The sequence below is a fragment of the Perna viridis genome, chromosome 6, assembly GCF_037379345.1.
Source record: "Perna viridis isolate PV_CMFRI_1.1 ecotype Kerala chromosome 6, ASM3737934v1, whole genome shotgun sequence".
NCBI classification, from domain to species: domain Eukaryota; kingdom Metazoa; phylum Mollusca; class Bivalvia; order Mytilida; family Mytilidae; genus Perna; species Perna viridis.
In genome coordinates, this window is record NC_142450.1 from 929,754 (window position 1) to 935,983 (window position 6,230).

Sequence of the window (6,230 nt, forward strand, 5' to 3'; positions counted from 1 at the left end):
AGTCTTTATATCACCATTTAATCACAAGACTGCAATGTTATGCAACTCTAATAGTTTCTGTTGAAGAAATTTGTACTTTTGTCTATTGATTTACAAAGATAATTATCAACTAATTTTCGATGTAAGTTTCAAGTGAATGCTAACGGACTAACTCCTCACACAAAAGCTTAGAAAAAAGCACGATAAATGAACTAGGGTACAATCTGAAGAATACTCACCTACATCTCACATTAAATCAAAGTACATCATTTATATACATGTAAATTTGTATATTTAACAAAATAATTCTGGAGATTCATTAACCAAATCTTAATATATAGAACTCGCATAAAAAATATAAAAAAACCCCCAAAGCTACAGAAGGGTATAAATCGGTAATAACCTAGTCCGAATTTTCTCTGACCCTGCAACCCTTCTCTTTTTCATTTGGATATTGATATGTCGGATTGGGGTCAGAATGATGTGCCATACAAAAAGTTGGAGATTCAGCGGTACCGCTGAGTATCGTCCTTCACGCGCTTCTTACGACTTTCATGTTAAAATCGTGTAGGTGATGCATACCTAGTTCGATTCGGGATTCATTTTTCTTTATGCTGATGTAAGTTTTATCGGCTATTTGTCATCAAATCTCGCTAAAAAGAAGTTTGAAAGTCTTAACCCAGGGTCAGCAGCCATTTACTTTCGATTTCCAACTTTCAGTGGCGCAAGCGAGATTTGGTCGTATGCAAATGAGATTCCGTCATGCACAGATGGTCACGTGAGATCAACAAACACCGCCTTCTTTGTGTGCCTTAACAAGCGTGTGCACTGGAACAACCTTGAGTCGATAACTTTGAAGTGGGACACTGGTAGATTGGAAATCGAGGTGGTAAATGAAAGAGGTCGTCGTATATTTGATGGACGCAAATGTGACTTTTAACAGTAGTTTTAGTAAGTTTCACTTAATTTTTCATTAATTTTATCCCTTGTCCACTGCACTTTGGAATTCAGTTCCTGCAATTTTATTCCCAAAAATTGAACCAAATTATGCCACATGCATTTTTTTTTTTGAAAAAGCAACTCCATCAAGATGGTGGCTGATGTCTTTATAGTTTTCATTCCATTAGCGCACCACACCAGCCTATTTATACCCCACTGGACATATATATCTTATCAAGGAACAGGTGCAGAAACTAAGAGCCATAAGATTTCTTCATATGAAATTTATGAAGGCATAACACAAATGGATGGTGTATGTGTTTGTCACAGCTGCGAAACGTAGTTCTATTTTTTTGTATTTTTTTAACTTTTGTCATTGAGTTAAAAATAATCTTTATTTTTTTTCAGTGTAACTATGAACAAATGAATTAGGAATGGGAAAAAAAAGTGAGGGGGTGTCTTGTCAAAAATGCAATATATTCATGTATTGGAAATGGTATGTGAAGTCAATGAATGATTGAAGTCCATAAACAGTTTTGTTTAATTGTGTACATTCAGCATGATCACTGGAAATAGCAACTTGTCAATTAACTGATTTTTGCTTTAGGTATCAAAGAAGGTTGTGCTACCATTCTCCTGGCATCACCAGAATATGTGATTAAAAAGCATTAGAGAGACATCCTGTTAGAAACATATTCTGAAAAAAAAAATATGTTTAGTTGCATATGATGAGGCACACAGCATATCAGAATGGTATGTTGTATGTAGTGACAAAAAGAAATGTATGCAGTACAGTTAGAAATCTACACGAATGTCTTGTTGATGTACATAAAATGACAATTACAACATGTAACATTACTAGCAAATTTGTATATATTTTAATAAAAGCAAACCCACAGTGTACTGGTAGCTCCCTCCCATGTGTAATAACATATGTTCTACATGAAAAAGGGCATTTTTGAAAAGGGTTACTGTTTGAGTTGGCACACAGTGTATATTTATTTTTTTACAATACACAATAAAAACCATATTTAATTTTACAGGTGATTAGATTTAAGAGAGGACCATAGAAAAGTTTGAATTATTCAAAGTAAGATAGATTCCACAATTCTCAACATAACTGCAACTTCAACCAAAGACATAATGACATATCTTGTATTGGAGCAAAGTGAGGCATCTGATGTGTCAGTTTTATCCAACAATTAAAAGTTATATATACATGTACATGTACATTTGTATATCTGCAAATTGAAACAACTAATATTTGTGTTGGCTCTCAGATCCTAAAATCACAGTGTTTTTTGTACAGAATGATATTTTTGGCATTGATGCACAAAAATGATTTGTAAAATGGACCATGTCTTATGTTTTATTATTCTGTCTTTGTTCAATCTCTGAAGCATCGACCATTTCATTAGCAAGGGGCAAGTGATCATTTAAAAATGTTGCAAATTCCTGAAAGGAATATTTTACTCCTCCATTGAAAGAATAATGATGATTCTATGTTTCCCCAATTACTAAACAAGGCATTTTTTTTTTCAAAATGAAATATTGATTTCAATTGCTTCTGAATTAAAACTAATGTTGCTTGTGCAACATAAATTTCTTATCTGACATCAAATCCCTGCCCCCTAAATTCTACAAGAATATTGTCACTGGAAGATGTAACTAAGTTTACTAGTGTATAAACATGTTTTATTTATGATGTGTCCAACTTAAAATAAAAAGCTTTGCCAAATGCAGCATGATACAACCACAGTCAATTAAACTCTGCAAGTGTGGACACAATATTAGTTATTGACACACTTAACATAGAGTCTTACAGTTCATTATGGACACAATATTGCACATTTTGAAATTCAATACAAGTATAAAGGTCTGCTTTAGAGTGCATTCATGGATCACTTTGTACTTCATTATCTCAAAAAATATGATTTGTTAGGGCGTGGCTTCCTTTATAATTTGAAAACTGTAAAAGATATTTGAAGTCTAATTGAAAAATGCAGGCAAGGATTTTGATGTGACATCTACAAAATTTTTAAAACCAAACCAGAAATAAACAAGTATTTCTCCCCTTTATTTCTTAAATCAAGGGGAAAAATACTTGTTTAGGGCCCCTTATTCTTACTTGGCTTAAAATCACAACCCAAACAATCAATCCAAGTCTGTTTATTGTGGTATAGAATATTGTGAAGCTGTATCATAGGATTGCTATACTTTTATTAGAGTTGTATTGTTATTTAAATGAATTTATTGTTTTAGGACCCATTTATGCCCCTAATTCTAACCCCCCAAATCTATACCAACCTTCCTGTTGTAGTTTGCAACCTTGGTTTAAAATTTATAAAGATCAACCAAATAATACTCAAATTTTCACAAAAACCAAGTATCTCCAGATGACCACAACAAATCCAAACCAATATGCGAGTGAACAATTTTTGGGGCTGTATAAATATTTGAGATAATTTGGACTCAGACCTGTGAATACATGTAGATATCTTTTATTGTGACCAAAGAGTATAATTAGGAAATTTTGTCCTCATCTATGGTAACTTGTTAGGACTTACATGTAGTCAACAGAACCACACTGGTATTCAGTTGTGAGAATCAACCATACATTCATATGAGGCAGTACGTATATGTATTACTGATAGAAATGCAAAGAGATATGGCTGTTTTTTTTTCTGAAAATAATATTAATCTTTAACTTGGGTCCAATTTCCTCTGAAACTGCGACCCTCTTTTTATTTAGATACCCCAACTCAACATACTCATAACTAATTAAAAAAGAGGAGAGTTGCAGGATCAGAGGAAATTTGAATGGTCTTTAGGTAGTTGCAAGTACTACATTTTTGTGTAGAAAGTCAGACATGAACATAATGAAACAAAAAAGCTTAAATATGCTATATATAAATCCATGCAGAGATGTTTGGTAGTGAAAGGAAAAATATTTCACAAGCTTAATATAATTGGGTTCCCTAAGCCCTCTCTTTCCCATAGAATCTAAACAAAAAAAAAAACAAGAAAAGGTATACAGACATCCAGTTCATCACAAGTTACACTGCCAGTTAAAATCTCACATTGAAATAACATTCAATAAACTTCAATATATTAAGAATCTAAGCAATTGAAGATTAAAAATAAGTGCAAAACATAATTATAAACTGCTATTTAAAAACATGAAGCAATTTAAAATCTAGTAGAAATGTATATAATTGCCTTCTGCCCCCCCAACACACACACACACCCCAATGCATTTCCAATATTTTAATAACCTGCTCGAAACTTGTGTTAAATCGGTTGAATTAGGGTATTCTAAGGATGGGGTGTCACATGTAATATTTTACACATCTGAAAAAAATCACAGTTCAACCAAAAGTAATTGTAAATTGGATCCAACCACGTGTTTTCATATGTTGTTCCAGTACACACGCTTGTTTGGACACACAAAGAAGGCGATGTTTGTTGATCTCACGTGACCATCTGTGCATGACGGAATCTCATTTGCATACGACCAAATCTCGCTTGCGCCACTGAAAGTTGGAAATCGAAAGTAAATGGCTGCTGACCCTGGGTTAAGGCTTTCAAACTTCTTTTTAGCGAGATTTGATGACAAGTAGCCGATAAAACTTACATCTGCATAAAGAAAAATGAATCCCGAATCGAACTAGGTATGCATCACCTACACGATTTTAACATGAAAGTCGTAAGAAGCGCGTGAAGGACGATACTCCGCGGTACCGCTGAATCTCCAACTTTTTGTATGGCACATCGTTCTGACCCCAACCCGACATATCAATATCCAAATAGAAAAGAAGAGGGTTGCAGGGTCAGAGGAAATTCGGACTAGTAATAACCATACATTGTATATACGCTTAACCGAACCCAGAATAAATACCAAAAACCTGTGTACATAAGGCACTTTTTGAAGACTCTTTATATTAGTATAATTCCAACCTAATTAGCATATGGCTTTATACTATTATTACTTGTTCACCTTTAACGACATCGATGAGGACAGTTTTAACAACAGTGTAATTTCCATGTACATGTACAACATGGCTACCATCGCTACGACAAAGGGTACAGCGGAGTTATCAGAAGCCCATATTTACCTCGGATATTGAAATTGGCAACACTGTCTTGCTGCCAATTCATTGCCGCCATGTGTCAATTTCGCTGAACGACATGACAAAAAGTATATTTAAGATATTGGAAATATATAGATTAAACACTGTCTTTCCAGAATTTATGGATGTGTAAAATCTGACCACTCAGTCACACACACGTTTGTGAGTGAAGTGTCCGTTTTTACAAATAGATAAATTCTCAAAAAATAGTGTTTTATTCTATAAAAATGTACTATAAATACGGGTAAACACTGTTTGAAGTCAGAAGTTTACAGTCAAATAATAATAATAATAATAATAATAATAATAATAATAAACAAATTCGGCTCGCTCTGTATCTGTATGAAAAAAAATAGGATTATTCATGAAGCAAATACAGTTCTTCCTGATCCTTGAGGTCGTCTAGTAAATAAATTCCAAAATATAATTAATGAGAGATAAAAAAGATGTACTTTTCCTATGTCATTTTACCCATCACGGTTGACAAGAAGCTATGCAAAACATTTACATTATGCTGTTTTCCATATTATTTAAATTCCTTAAAGGCCTGTCGTGTCCGTTATTAATTGTATTTCATACATTATAAGTTAATTCTTGCATCAATTATATCACTGTTTATATGTAACACATATTTTATAGGTACATATAGACTACATGTTTTTTTTTTATAGAGGCCAGTTTTAAAAGGGAAATGTGATCACAACGATGTACTTTAACCTCGCCCTGTCACAAGCCAAGAATCTCTAGCCTCCGTTTGGCTTGTTCCGTTTTTGTCAAGGAAGTCTATTTATAGACTGAACTTGACTTACAGATTATCGGCAAATTACGTAACCAAAGTAGACATTTCAACATATAACTACCAAAATAACACTCCGCGGGTTATTCTCCTTGCAAAGTTTGCATTAAGATATCGCTCCAACGCCGATCATATATTTAGGTTACAGACCACCAATTCAACCAATGAGCATTTGGAACGTACGCAAAAATAGTCCTACGCAGAAATTACCCCTGTTCCTCATAGTGCTGTGAAAAAAGTTCTCATCTTATTTAAAAAATTTAAACAGTTTCTGAAAGGAAAAACATTTCTGTATATTTTATAGGTGCATTTTGCGTCTTGTGATGTGAAGCCTAATCTCCATAATGATTTTTAAATATACCCCTATCTTGTGAAAACACTGGGAT

The 6,230-nt window shown here is 33.6% G+C and overlaps 1 long non-coding RNA gene across 1 annotated transcript; it reads left to right on the forward strand.

Annotated features, from left to right (window-relative positions):
• Positions 1-787: 787 nt before the first annotated feature.
• On the forward strand, positions 788-3,119 carry LOC148613146 (uncharacterized). The gene is made up of 3 exons (XR_015923128.1): positions 788-930; positions 1,526-1,671; positions 1,962-3,119. It is a non-coding gene; the product is annotated as an uncharacterized LOC148613146 (long non-coding RNA).
• Positions 3,120-6,230: the final 3,111 nt, after the last annotated feature.